The sequence below is a fragment of the Diplotaxodon limnothrissa genome, linkage group LG3 (assembly GCF_057381915.1).
Source record: "Diplotaxodon limnothrissa isolate DT_005_m linkage group LG3, D_limnothrissa_male_GT1.1, whole genome shotgun sequence".
NCBI lineage: Eukaryota > Metazoa > Chordata > Actinopteri > Cichliformes > Cichlidae > Diplotaxodon > Diplotaxodon limnothrissa.
In genome coordinates this window covers 42,836,130-42,852,190 of record NC_140598.1, presented here as the reverse complement: position 1 = coordinate 42,852,190, position 16,061 = coordinate 42,836,130, and positions in this window count along the sequence as shown.

The window sequence follows — 16,061 nt, the reverse complement described above, 5'->3', positions numbered from 1 at the left end:
CATCTGCAGGTGTTTAATTCAGAACATTATAATAATTGTTTTCTTTTTCTTTCTTTTAAAGACGAATTAAATAGGGTAAGCAAACTCTTTGCATTATATCCTCAAATACTTGAGGGAAAAAAAGATGTCTAAAAACTGCTTAAAGCTAAGTTTAATTAATTTGTAATTAACAAGCCTTTGTAAAAAAAAATTGCCAGAGGGATTCCAGAGCCCGTGTTTTACAGTGTAACTACAAAAACTGAACATGCAATCAAGGATGTCCAGATGTTCACACATGTGGACATGGTTTGCAGGCGGTGGTAATGATCGTTTTGGGTACTTACAGCTACTGCATTTGTAAATTTACTGGATGCTACTTTATCCTTACAGATTTCTTCGGGGAGTTTATTCTGTACTATTTGTCCATGATATGCGATTTTATTGACTTTGTTTTCTACACACCAGTGACATCTTAAAATCTAATGCATTCTTACTGATTTTAAAGAAGAAGATACCTGCCAGCAAATTTCTCTTCAACCAGGTTAGTTAGTAAAAACTCCAGTAACAGATATTTGAGTTTTAATGTAACTATACCTGAAAGCATGTCAACAGTTTATCAGCTGGGTACAACAGGATTATCTGGTGTGACCTTGTACTGTTTCATAATCCTCGTGTAAAATTATTATCAGTGCTATGAACACAAAAAGATAAATCCAAGTGGCCTGGCTCTCAAATATCTCATATTTCATAGCGTTATAACAGGATTTTAGTACTCAGATTTTGCAGATCTCGGTGTGTGAATTTTACACGTTTATACTTGTGCTTGAGACGTTTTAAAGAAGCAGTGGATTTCATCCGATTTTTGCAACTTTACTCTTACTCAGCTGCGGCTAATTCATTTTTCATGTCTATCTAATTTTATTTGCAGTATTTAACTATGACAAGGTGTTCCTTGTTATGCCTGTCATTGTTTTTATTTTCAGGTTACTTACCATGCTTTGGTGAGAGGGACGAGAGGCAAATCTTCTGCACCAAACTGCCACATTTACGACTTGTTCCATCTTCTCGTTTTGTTTACATCCTGGAATTTAGTCCGTAAAGTTGTCTAGTATTGCTGCATTATGAAGAGTCATACATTTAAGTCAGCTAGTGAGTCTGCAGAAGCTTGTGCATTTGTGTGTATCAGATGACCTGGAATAAGTGTGTGTGTGTGTGTGTGTGTGTGTGTGTGTGTGTGTGTGTGTGTGAGACCTGGCCGGCTTGTCAGATTATATCAAATCCAATCAGGACCTTTTGGAGCGGTAAGCAGCACTGACTGAGAAGGGGAAGTGAAAACCATGTCCATTATCATCGCTGGGCTTTAATCATATTTTCATATGTGTTAGTTGTAGAACAAGAACAAATTAAGCTCGTTGTATTGACAACATAATTTAATTTATCTCAGTGTAGTTTTTGTATCTTCACACACATGTGAGTTTTACTGACATCCTATACTCGATGCTGGCCCACCATTTGCAGTTTACACATTGATGTTTGAACGAGAGGGCCTCATCCGTATCTTTACAGACCCTGCTTTGCACTGGTGTGCAGCCATGTTGGAGTGTTGGAACAAGGGGTCTTCCCCGAACTGCATGAAATTGTCCAAATGTCTTGGTATGCTGAAGCGTTAAGAATTTCTTTCTCTGGAACTAAGGGGGCCGAGTCCAACTCCTGAACACAGCCCCACATCATAATCCGCCTTCCCTAAAACTTTACACTTGGCATAATAATTCAGAGAAGTACCGTCTCCTGGCAACCACCAAACTCAGTCTCATCAATCAGATTGCCAGATAGAGAAGCATGATTCGCCAGTCCAGAGAACATGTTTCCACTGCTCTAGTGGCTGGTGGAGGTGTGCTTTACTCCACTGCATCCAACATTTTGCATTGTTGCTGATGTAAGCCTGGTATACATGGAAACTAATTCCATGAAGGTTTCTACACACTGTTCTTGAGCTAATGTGAAGGCCACATGAAGTTTGGAGGTCTGTAGCAACTGACTCTGTAGAAATTTGGCGACCTCTGTGCACTATGCGCCTCAGCTCTGTTCTATTACCACTAACAGCTGACTGTGAAATGTTTAGTCATATTGCACAGGAATTCACTGGAACAGGAAGTCACTGAGCTCCTGAGAGCGACCCATTCTTCTTGTAGAAGCAGTCTGCATACCTAGGTGATGGATTTTATAGACATGTGAACATGGAAGTGATTGGAACACCTGAATTCAATGATTTGAATGAGTGAGTGAATACTTTTGGCAGTATAGTGTATATATACACTCTCACTGATTAACTATGGTTAACTATTCCTTAGAAAGATGCACCACAACTAGATGTTTTTAGTTTGTGGCATATTTCTGGCTAGATGTTTGACCGGTCATCTTGACAGAATTGGTAGAGGGCTGTAGAAACCACAATTTTGTAAGTAGGGGAACTCACATTTATTTGCACCATTTCGCATACAAAACACATAATATTCTTTGAAACTGTCCCACTAACTGAGGTGAGTGTTTCCACAGATATTAAAGCCTGAATAAGTCCCTGGAATCTTTTCAGGCATCTACACCTCTTGCTGCCACTTAAAGCTCTAAACGGAAGCAACAACAGGTTGGTAGCCTTGTTCTTTAAAACATGAGAACGTGATGTAGTAAAAATTCATAAACCCTGGTTGGACATGAGGGGAGGTCTGACACTTTTCTGCCATCATTAGAGGAGATAGCTGTGAGGAATGCAGCAGCATACAGTCAGTCATAAACTCCGAGGAATCCTTTAGTTTATACAATGTATGCACACATGATATTCAGCAGTGAGGCACTTTTACTGCTGACTACAGATGTGATACATTTAGCTCCTCTACTAATGCTTTTTGAACACCCACACTCTAAACTCTAAGCCTTCCCAATTATTTCTGAACCATAAACAACATGTTGTTAAACTTATTTTGAGTTTTTAGCTTTATATCCACAGCTTCTCTTGGAAGAAACCACAAAAAACTCTGTTTTTATTCCTTTTACTCCAGACTTTATATGCTGTACTTAGCTCCAGGGTAAGTTGCTCATATGGAAGCTAGGGGGCAGCACAGCACAGAAGCAACTGCAACATGCACTTCAATAAGTTCTGTGGTGGAGCCTTCAAGGGAACAGTGGTGCTAAGATGAAGCAGATTTTTAGCTTTCACTGAGTCCCCCTGCTTCAGGGGGTGTAACAAAATTTATTGCCCAACATGGCTGCACATCTCTGCAGAGTAAATGTCATTGTTCAGAGGTTTTAATCTGATAATGAGTTGATTATCCCTGTTTTTCCATGATCACTCTTTCTTTGGAGCTTGCCAGATTTATATAAAATATTTTGAAAAGTTTCTCCTCAAAATGTCCAAAGCAAATTAAATCAACACAAAAAAAGACAAAGTAAAAATATGGTTGTATTTTGTTCCTGATTTGAGGCTTAAAAACACATATGTGTGCTTTAGGGTTCTGAACATTCAGCCAAAGACTATTGTAACAACTGTTTGCATAATAAAGTTACAGCACTCTGTCATAATCACTCGCTCTCTGAACCTGGAGACCAAGACAAGTCAGTCCAGATGTGAAGTTCCCATCAGCCAGATGAACCCTCTGACCCCAGCTCTCGTTTAAACAAGTGCTGCTGTAATGCCCCATAAAAACTTTTGTTATTTTTTTAAAATGCTGACAGAACAAAAACAATATCTGAGAAAACTCTTTCTGCTACTTGGCTCAGTCATCTTGGACATGGTTTAGTTGTCATTGCAAAACCCAAATATGGAAGGAATTGCTGCTGGATACGAAATGTTTCAGAGCTCCAGGGGAAATCTAGTGAAAAGGACATTGGGAGTTTTCATTTTTCTGCCATAGAGTTCTCATTTTCACGTTTAGTAACATTTAAAAACGAGAACACTACATAGGCCTGCCTACTGAGCACTAGCTCATGATAGCTCAGAATCCATCCATCCATCCATTCGCTTCCGTTTATCCTTTTCAGGGTCGCGGGGGGTGCTGGAGCCTATCCCAGCTGTCATAGGGCGAAAGGCAGGGTACACCCTGGACAGGTCGCCAGTCTGTCGCAGGGCCAACACATAGGGACAGACAACCATTCACACTCACATTCACTCGCACATTCACTCAGCTCAGAATATAAACCACAAACATGTTCAGCTTATAAGTTCCTTTTGATTTCGTGTGTTTTACCCCAAAGCAAAAATATTTACTTTCATATAATTTAACACTGAAATGTAAGTAATTCAACCTTACCTACACTCACTGGTCACTTTGTTAGGTACACCTGTTAGCACAAACGTCTATTCAATCACATGGCAAAAACTCAGTAGACATTCTGAAGATGACCTGTTGAAGTTCAAGCTGAACATCAGAATGAAGAATAAATTTGACAACTATACCATTTTGAAAGTGGCGTGGTAGTATGCGACAGATGGGCTGATCTCCTGTGAGTTTCCAATGCAACATCTCAAAAAGAGAAAATATCCAGTGAGTGTCAGTTCTCTGAGGAATATCCCTTGTTGATGCCGGAGGTCAGAGGAGAGCGCAGACTGCGCAGACATTAACACAAATAACCACTCATTACAACAAAGGTATGCAGAAGAGCATCTCTGACGAGAAGCAAATAGGCTACAGCAGCAGAAGACCACACAGGACCCCTCCTGTTAGCTAAGAACAGGAAACTGAGGCTACAATTCACATGGGCTCACTAAAATTGAACAATACTAGATATTGCCTGGCCTAATGAGTCTCGGTTTTTCTGCTGTGATGTTCAGATAGCAGAGTCAGAATTTGGTGTAAACAACTTGAAAGCATGGCTCCATCCTGCCTTATATAAACCATTCTAATAAAGTGTCCTGAGTGTAAATGTTTAGAATAATAAAAGTGCCTCATTTTAAGCCATTAACCATCTGTGATGCTCAGATGACAAGCTGTTAGTTAACAATTGTGCCAATAAACTAAATCAAAATGTGACTATTACACTTATGTAAAGAACTTGCAAAATAGCAAAAGTTTGTTTTTTCACTTTTTTTTTTCAATTTTAATTTCAAAATATCAGATCACAACCTCACTTTTGATTAACTTCCTTACAGAGCAACAATAAGTTATTTCCTTTCAAGAAGTCATTAGGTCATTGACCTAAAAATATAGAACTAGAATCTCTGTGAGATATAATACAGGCTTTCCAACTAGCTTAACTGTTTTCACTATAGGGGGCTGTGTCTCCCATAGAGTTCATTTTGCGTTTACTGATGCAAGTCTACAGCAGAGTTCAGCCACAGGTGACTCTACCTTCCAAGTAATCACCTTATGTGCAGGTGTTGACAGTCTCTCCCATAAGCAACTCTTTGAATTGATCATGAGCTCCTTTTGTGAATGGCACTTATCTTTATGAAATGACCACTTAGCATCCACTGATGGAGGGCCCCTTCATTCTCAAGACTGACCGGCACCACTGCGTGTAGGAGGCGGAGGGATTTGGTGGACAGGAGGGGGTTCAACGAGGCCTCAAGCGGGACAAAACAAGTCTTCACATTCCATCAGTGGTGACAGCAGCTGTATACAGGCCTCTCAGGTGACATAACTCTGCGTCTCAAGGCCATGTTGCACATAAGTGGCCATGATTAGACAGCTGAAGTAGATGGGATTTTAAAACAACTCTTGTGGACTCATTGTCACAGTTGGGGACTAATTGGTTAGTTTGAGGTACAAAGTCTTCCTAGCTAAGCTTAAACAAAACACACACAAAAATGTGGCATTGGCCCATTGACCCACACCAACACCCACCATATGAGTTTCTGTAATTAAACAAATGAGCAGATACTTCTTGGACACCTTGTTAGTACAATTAACTCCATCCATCTACCCACGAATCTGTCCATCCATCCTCTTAAACACTTATCATATCCCAACTATCATAAGCCAAAAGGCAGGGTGACCACATAGTAAGGCCCTAGTCACATAGGCCCAGAGATTGGTCAGTTTTTAAATCACAAATTATCTGTGATTAACCACATTTTTAAAAAGCCAAGTTTAGTTTCACTAATCGCACCTGATTACTGCCACACCTGTTGAATCAAGAAATCACCAAGGCAGAACCGGTCTGATAAAAATGAGGCGACCTAAAAGATCTCAATCACTCATTCAGGAGTGAAAAAAGAACCCAAATCACCTTCTAAAGAACCGAAGTCCTCGCTTGCCTCAGTCAAGGTCAGAGTTTGTGATTTAGCAATAAGAAAGAGACTGGACAAAAATGGCATGGAGTAGGATAGATTCACAGTTTAAGTTGTCATAGAAAAGTATACAGGTAAGAAATAAACCACCTTGGGGTGGGGGTAACACCCAGGGTTATCCTCGATGTCCAACCTCAATAAGACAAAATCCACCTTCTTAGTTCAGGCCCACTGGACTCTTCCAACGCTGATGCCTAAAACATTGTGTTTCAACATCTCTGTTAACATCTAGCCAAATACAGTTGGATGTGTGTTAAATACAGTAGATATATCTTTCCAAGCAAACAGTTTTAAAGGATATTTACCCCAGGATAATAGGTCTATATTCCTTGGCAATATCACACCCTGTTAATGTTGCTGCAAGCTAGCATACTTTGTGAATACCTCCACACTGTTCCTCAACATTTCCTGCACTTGCAGGGCATAACCTAACATGAAAAGTACTATCTGATGGCTTGAGTTAAAAACAATATCTTTTCCACCAGGCATTATTGGTATTCACCAACCAGTTGAAGAGTTGTTGCTAGAGGTTTCTGGAGGTTGCTGGCTGTTGCTAGGTTGCAAAAAAGATATACAAGGCTGCACCAAAAGCCACCTTTAGGCGTTAGCAGATTGGCACAATCACCCAAGTTTGCATGATGATTTGTCTACAAAGAGGGAGACCCTTCACCTTCAAAGTCAAAATCACACATTTGTGAAATATGTTGATTGCAGAGGGAAGTCACAGCTTTTACTCTGAAGGCAAATGGACGTTTGTCATGGATCGTCAATGACCACCCTGGAGTGCTGTACTCTCCACAATCACCAGGGCGGCGTCTGTGTTCCTGTGGTTCACCAGACCTCCACCCACACCACACCTGCGGCTCATCAGCAGCTGATGAAGCTAAACAGGATTTAAGGTCTTGTCGGAGTGCTGTTCCTCGCTGGAGTGTTATACTTACCTGTGTTAGTTACCCCCGCGCTTTCACTTGTGTATTTTCCCATGGTCCTTTGTGCTCTATTAACGCCTTTCTCCATCTCCTTGTTTACACCTCCCTGGACCTGACCTGAAAGAGTGTGAGTGAGTGTGGTCATGGTGTTGGATTGGACTGCCCCGGACCTTCCCCTGGACCCCCTTTTCCCTATCACTGTATATATGTACATAATATCACTGGTGTGTAAATAAACCTCTGTCTGAGTGCACAGTTGGAGTCCTGCTTTTGAGTCCAGCCTCAGCATCCTTGACAATGTTGTTGCTGGTTCCTGGCTCCTGAGGTGTAAGCAGAAGCTCCATGATCCTCCTGAGCAAGAAGTTTGAGAATCCAGGGCAGCAGTTCTTATGCATTCGAATAAATGTGGTTTGAATGGCTGGTACCTGCAGCAACTGGTTAAATAAGTGAACTTCAATGTGAAGCTTGAAATGTGCATACAGTCGACCACCGCCTATTCACAGCTTCACCTATTCACAGATTTTTTCAGAGCATATCTAACATTATTCACAAATTATTTGCATTTCATTTTCTCTACTAAATACACTGTTTATGATAAAAACTGATTTACTCATTTTGAAATATTAATTTAAATATAACAAAATATAAATACAATTTTTTTTTCTTGAAAATGTAAATCATCTGAAAGTCATATTTGTTTCATCTGTATTACAGGCAGTGAGTAAAACAGTCATTTTTAGCCACAGATGGACATTTGTACTGTGATTAAACTAAAAAGCAGATGTTCAAGAACAAGATTCATTACTGTTTCATTACTTTGGTTTAAAGGCACTCAGTCTTACATTAGCTTGTGTTGAAATGCCATTCAGTGCTTTTCTTTTCTGCTTCTTCCTTTTTTTTTTTGCTTGTCTGCCTTCAGTCAGTTGAAAAATGTGACTTATCTGATGCAGGCTGCAATTTGAACACACATCAAGGGAGGAATGATGACAGCAGGTCAGAAAAATCAGAGGGACTAAAGGAGGACTCTGCCACCCAGTAAAAAACGCACATCACAGCGTCACGCTCTGCGACACAGAACTTCAGAGACTCCCCTCTTTCTTGAAGGATGTGTTTGATAAGCCCATAAGCGGCATGATTCACCCTCCCACTCCTCTCTGTCTTCCACCTCAGCCTGTTTATCCTGAAGAGACAGCCAGAGGCCTAACAACTTAATTACCTCGCTGGAAGAGGCCACGTTTATTAGTGGTAAGCTCCCCAAACTAGCAACCAACCACATCCTTAGGGATTAACCCAAATTTGAGTTGTTTTCCATAAAACAGGATCACTGCTTCTGTTGTAACACTCGACTTTCTCTGGCTTTTGAAGCCATATCACACCATCAGATAGTGTCCAGGAGGAGGTTAGCCCAAGTGGTCCTCGAGCTAAGACACACACAAAGTTGGAGTGGTTGCTGTTTATTTGTCATGGCAACGAGGGGATGTCCAAAAACTCTTTGTAATCTCACTCTTAGCTTGAAAACACAGACAGCGCACCAACATGAATCACCAGCTGATAGACCTTTGGGATAAGACATGTTGGAGCTTAGACTGTTCAGGCCAATATTTTACTCAATTACGTCAGGCCACATGTAAGTATTTGTTATGATCTTTGAGTTTCTAGTTATAATCTTGATCATTTTATGTTATAATGTAATATGCTGTGCTCCATAAGTTAATCCTGCGTTGTTAGCCTTTTGTGTTGTTGTAAAGTGTTGATAGATGTCGTAAAAGGGGTGTGTATTTTACCCGCATGTGGGGGAGAGGAAAGGTTAGGCAAGTAAGCAGGATGTGGAGCAACAGTTTTTCTGACCGTGGCTGTTTAATGTTGTTTTCGTTGTAACATAAAGGGAATGTAAGTGGAGCTCCCACCAGAAGCATTTGTTTGTATTTTTCGGTTTGAATAGAGAATAAATGTTTTGCCCTTTTTATCTTCACCTCGTTTTTGCTACCGAAAGGCAGACAAGCAATTCAACAAGAGCACGAGTCAGAAATTTTACGTCCTGCACAAGCGGCAAAGAAGTACCGAAGGTTGCCGCTACAAGACTGAACCGACTTTAGCTAGAGAACTAAAGCTTTAACTGTCCCCTGCATGGTTTTGTTTTTTTATATAATAAAATTAAAGAAAAATCCAGACCAGGATGACGTAGAAGCAATATTGCATGGTCTTTGCAAATTTGATCCTAAATGAGCTCTCTCTGCATTATCGATATTTTACCATGTTTATCAAACATGTGCAACTAGGAGAAAGTAGACAACATATACTATAAAAGTGAGAAGCATTCACTTTAGCTGGACTGGAGTTCCAGAAGTGCTTTCACTATTTCTTTGTATTTACTCAGATTGTGTAAGGTAACTTTTCCTCCCAGTGTTTCATGCAGAAAACTGGTTAATACCAATTTAACAAGACTCTATAGTTTTGGGAGTTTTTATATCCAATTTTATCATATATATGTACAGTTGTTGTCAGAAATTTACATTCACTCATCCCCACTAATATTTGTTTAAATGTCCTTTAGCAAGTTGCTCCTCAACCAGTTGGTTTTTGGTAGCCATCACCAGGTGTACCAAACGCAGCTTTTTTTTTGGCCCATCATCCGTGTAATAGGTGTTATGGATCAATGAAGTTTTGAAGAACTCCATCCAGGGTGAAGATTTTGAAAGCTCAGTTTCTGCATTTACATGCGGACTAGAAAAACAGACTAGAACCCTTTTTCATCAGAGTATAGCCAGTTAGTCAGTTAAAGTTCTGGGATATTGATCTGGTAGCAGAGGGGGTTGTTAATTGGTTTCAGCTGCTTTGGTGGTTTTACAGGTGGAGGCCACTGACATATTTCTCTCTTCTCTCTCCTCTTGTTTTTTAACTACTTTTGCATTCGGCTAGTGTCAGTGTCTCTACTGGTAGCATGAGGCGGGTGATACCTGGACCTTACAAAAGATCTTTCAAATCAGTAAGTGCAATTACCACAACGGTTGCTATATCTTTCAGCACCGTCTCAGGAGCATTGAGAAGACTCCAGAAGACAGGCAGGTACTCTAGCAGAGCTGGACAGGACCGTAAGAGGTCTTTAACCAATCAGAAGGACTGGCACCTGATTCTTTGTGCAAGGACGAACAAGAAAATAACATCGAGCAGGCCACTGGTGTGAATGTTTCTGAACACAATAATCAGAAACAACTTTATGAGGGTGACCTTAGGGCCTCTAGTGGGCCCTATGCTCAATGCCTGGTACTTGAAGACTGGTTGGTATTTACCACAGAACACCAGAATTGGCAGGTCCACTACTGGTGCCTTATGCTTTTCACAGATAAGAGCAGGTTCACCATGTGACAGATTTGAAAGGGTCTGGAGAAGCCGTGAAGAACTTTGTGCTGTCTGTAACATCATTCAACATGACTGGTTTGGCTTTGGGTCAGTGACGATCTGGGAGGCGTATCCATGGAGGGCCACACAGACCTGCATTTTATTAATTTCCTCTTACGTTGTATTTATTGTTTTATTGTTTTACATTGCTATTAAATGTTATATTGTTTTATATTTCCATTTCTTGTTTTGTAAAGCACTTTGTGATTTTTTTATCTGTGAAATGCGCTATAATGTACTTTACTTTACTTTACTCTACAGGCTCGGCAACGGCACCCTGACTGCTATTAGATATCAAGATGAAATCCTTGGACCCATTGTCAGGACCCTACACTGTTGCAGTGGATCCTGGCTTCCTTGTGGTGCACAACAGTGCATGAGGTGAGAGTATGCAGGATAAAAGAATTCATACCATTTCTGATCTTGACTGCAAGCTCGCCTAAACTGAATTCAACAGAACACCTCTGGATGGTCCTGGGTGATGGTCACCTAGATCTGGACCAGGTTAATCCTCAGTAATGCCCTGGTCCAGATATAGGTGATCACCCCCCAGGACCGTCCAACATTTCATTAGGAGCCTGCCCTGACATTGCCAAGCATGCATACAAACACATGGGCGCTAACCACTGAATGTCATTTTGAGTTGCCTCAGTGAAATTTCTACAAAATGGACCAATCTGCCGCATCACTTTATTCACTATGATTTTCAGGGTGTCTTTGAATTCAGCTCTCTGTAGTTTATCATTTTCACATCCACCATATGATGTAGCATCTGTTCATGCCTAACACTCCATATCAATATAGCATGATGTAGCATGCGATCGTGGCTCAAGAGTTGGGTGTTTGCCTTGTAATCGGAAGGTTGCCGGTTCGAGCCCCGGCTTGGACAGTCTCGGTCATTGTGTCCTTGTGCAAGACACTTCACCCGTTGCCTACTGGTGGTGGTCAGAGGGCCCGGTGGCGCCAGTGTCTGGCAGCCTTGCCTCTGTCAATGCGCCCCAGGATGGCTGTGGCTACAATGTAGCTTGCCATCACCAGTGTGTGAATGGGTGGATGACTGAATGTGTAAAGCGCTTTGGGGTCCTTAGGGACTAGTAAAGCGCTATATAAATACAGGCCATTTACCATTTTACACTGTTAAGATCTGACGTGCTTTCAAAGTGTTCCTTGAATTTTTTTGACCAGTGTATTTCTTCCTGTTTCAGTTTTCCATGTATGGACCATCTCTCTGCTCCTTGTCTGCCTTGTGTATGATCTCTATCTGGATTAAATTCTAGGTTTTAGATTGCACTTTGCCTCAGTGTGCTGTGTTTGGATCCTCTTCCACTATAACTGTTACACGGGCAGCCTAGCAGGAAACAGGGAAACAGAGATAAGAAAATCTCCCTACCACCGAGCCTGGTCTCATGCTAAAATGTGAGTCTGGAAATACATCCTTCAGAGCCCACGTTCTGAGCACATTCTAATTCTTAAACTTAACTCATCGTTTTCAGACATGAGCATTAGAAAAACTAAAAAAAAGAGCTAAAAATCTGAAGATTATACAGATACAGATATAATAATATTGTCAAGGTACCCTAATTTCCCCATTTAAATACATAGTTACCAACGTCTATTTTATGTGATTTAATTAACCAGCTTCCAACCTACACTGGATCGCTCTTGAGAGATTTTTTCTGATAAATTAGCCCTCTTAGCTTATCTTGAAAAATATGAAGGAGAGAGCTTTGGAAAACAAACTACTGATAAAGACACCATGTCACAGCTGGAATCCTTTTAAAAAGTTCAAAGGAAAGATGTGTATATCCTCAACAAGCAGCGTTCTTCTGTTTACTAGCCTCTGTTGCTGCTGTTGGCCTTTAAATGTTCTGCTCAGTCTCCAGAAATGCTGCAGGAAGGGGGGACACGAGTGAGAAAAGTGGCAGGCTGGAAGAAGGGAAATGGGAGGCTAAATGGGTCACCCACTGGGAGCTCTGGCTAAAAATAGAGAACAGAGCTCAGATCCTGTTCGTGCATTAACTCTCTTTATTTTCCTTTAGCCAGAGAAGGAGGGAAGATGCCAAAACATTAGGGCTGGTGTGTAACACAAAAAGAGGCAGTGTATGACCTGTTTGTATATGAGTGTTCACATTTTAGTGTTGCAGAATCCAGTAGTTGCAGGATTCAATTATTTTTATGTTTCTATGATGTTAAAGTGGGTTTTCCTGCAGCCTAGTCCAGCAGGTGGTTATCAAGCATGCTGACTTCATCAGAAAAAGGATCATCGTTCTCAGGTTTCAGAGTATTATAGTTTAAACGCACTTCTTAACATTGGACTGAAAAGATTAACTATTCTCCTATCTCCTGTCTATGACTGATCCATATGTCGCAGTTTTCAAAAATCAGATTACATTTTGCTGATTTTGTTTGATATTCTCCACGTTCAGTTCGGCCTAATAGGGAGAGGCGGGAGAGGACGTGACTATGATACAATTTCATGGACTCAAGTCACAAATTATCAATAATATTTTTTTTTTAAAAACTGAAAAAAACCGAGATTTTAAGACTGGAAAAACAAGAGGTCGTACTGAGGATGGAGGCTATGTGACGACTCTGACAGAACCCTCTGAGTAAAACCCACTTGTAGATGGATCTGAGGTAGAGGTCTTCAGTCCTCATCATCACCTTCATGGTAGACTGAAGGCAAAGAGTTTGCCTCCTGAATACTATTCACTAATACGATTGACCATATACAATGAATCAATAAACATTTTTATGGAGGATTTTTATCCTTTTTTATCCTCTAAAAACAGTGTAACCTTTTACAGCTAAATGACCTCAAAGGTCACTCATTCCTTCCTGTGATGTTGCTGTGCTGAATGTTTCCTATCTTGTCTTGTGATAAAAGCTGATTTATTTCATGTCTGGACAAACAAGCTGATTTTTGTGCTCTTGTCTCTTCTTTTATCTCTTGGACTTTGTCTTCTTTCAACAGCTGACGTGTTCCTCCCTGTTTTCCTGTCAGCCATTGCTGATATTTTTTTCTCTCTTCTCTAGTGCTCATTTTTATTGTGTTCCTCGTGTTTAGTTTTACTATCTACGCGCTGCTACTCTCTTTATAAATTGTCTACATTTTCTTTCTGGTTTCAGGATCTTGACTGTATCCCAGACATGACCTCAACCTCCTGCCGCCTCCTAAAGTTAACAGAAGGATGCAACATACACACACACTGATTAATGCATGGACAGCTGGTTTATGTCTTCGTAGCTCCTGTGGCTGATGGAGTGCTTTCCCACGGTGGTCAGCAGAACAAGAACCCCCAAATACATTTGGTTCTGTCGGGTGGGCGGATTAGATGTTGGTAAGCTGAGACTTTTTATCGTGGTCTGGTTGGTCTCTACATATTTGGGAAACAGTCACATTTGTGCAATTAGTCTGGATCCATTATTGTTTTTGATCATCTTATACTGAATGATTAAGGGGAGGAGGAAATATTTTAATGTGATGTAGGTAAATACACATGTGGTTGGTCTTTCACAGCTCTATGGAAAGCTGGGCAATTTTGAGTCAGCTCAGAATTTGAGTCTAATAACTTTGTCAGAAATTTCAGATATTAACCCCAAATTCAGACTTCTCAATAGCAGAACATGTTTTGTTTTCAGTGGCAGAAACAAGCTTCCATAGCCATTGGATCCTCTCAAGAGGAAGTGGAAAGTGGAGGAAGTGGAGCCTGCTTTCACCACAACCTAACTGGGAGATTATGTATGGATGGAATGCATACATTATCCATCTATACATGCAACATGTGTATGTTGCATCCATCAGCTCAAAAGTTTAACTATTAGTCAAAATCGACAAATGCAGGACATGTGGAGAAGGGGGAGGACTTTATCATATACATTGACAACAGAATCACACAAGATAAGACTGGGTTCATTGACTGCAATGATTAGCATGGCTGGGATGACTCACCTTTGCCAAACTGAAATGTAGAAGCTGACATAAAGTAGTGTTCTCCCATAAACTGCATGTGCACATAGCCAGTGGCTGTTGACATCACTCATTAGCTTGTGGATGAAAGACTCAAGCGGATTGCTTTTACTCCTGCAATCTTATTTTTTGAAAACAGACATTATGAGCCAATGACAACATTCTCTCTTTCATTTTCTTGTCTCTAAATGGGACCATGAGGTGAAAAATTAACTTTATAGTGTATTTAATGAGAACTGACATTTGCGTTATCGTTCTCACGAAAGTGTTTACTGAGGTCATAGATCAAAAGAGCCAAGGGTTCAAAAACATGTGCCAGAGAAAAACAAACAAAAACGTTTAGTGGTCCACAAGTCAAAGTTTTTGGTTAAATTTGGATTTGCTAACTTGAACTCCTGAGAAAGTAACTTAAAATAAAGAACTTAAAATTTCAAGTTATTAAGTATTTTTGGATAATCTAAAATTTCTACTTAGGTCTGGCCAATCAGGAAATGCTTTTCCCTTTGGACTTCTACACAACCGGACTTCTGTTTGTAAGATCAGAAGTCAAACGATATTGGCCATTATGTAGTCTTCAGTTTACCTTTGTGGTTATTGCTATCTTGATTTTCTAACGGCAGGAGTGAGGATATGTAAACAAAAATGGCAGAAATAAACTGCAATAAACTAAAAATTCACACTCCTCAGAGTTGTTATGCGTTGTTAGCCTATAACCATGTTTTTCAGTGCTGTGAATTCGGCCATTGTAGCATGGAAGACTGTTGATGTTGACTCACTTTCTGAGTCAGCCTCTAGTGGGCAGAAGAGGAACTGCAGTTCTTTGAGGTGGCTTTATTTGAGCAACTCCAGAAGCTTTGGAGAGTCATATTACATGTGTATCATATTGCCCCTTTATGCACAAAATATCACGAGCATTCAGCTACTTCCAAATATGCAGAGGAAATTATATATTTTATCAAAAAGCAAATATGGAATTTAAGCTCCAAGCAGCTTTTACTTGGTTCTAACCAGAGTGTTTGGTTTGCCATTGAGGTCAAATACAGAAGAATCTGTCAAGTTTGTCATCCTGAGTCACCAGACTAAACAGAGAGGTTGATGGGACATTTTGAACAAATCTTGCTTGTTTGTGTTCTTCAGGACATTTTCCTATTTAGGCCATAAAGGCTTATGCTGAACAGGCTCGAGGAGGATACTGAACATACAGTAACGGTTTTGGTTCTCATTTTTCAGCACATGCCCAGACTGATTCTACAACGTGTTCATGTGCCAGCAGCTGACAGTAAAGTGAAGGCCCTTTGAAAGAGCAATGTGGGAAACAGAAGGGGTAAAAGCAATGGGTACATATTGGAGAGGGGCAAAAAAAACCCATATGTGTGGTGCTCCTTTTTTGCACAAACACATGAGAACTGTAGGAGGTTCCAGGGTGCTCTATCTTACTTGGAAAGATGGATGAGTTCCATATGCTACTGTTTCACTGACTCTTTGCTTTCTATGGACTCCA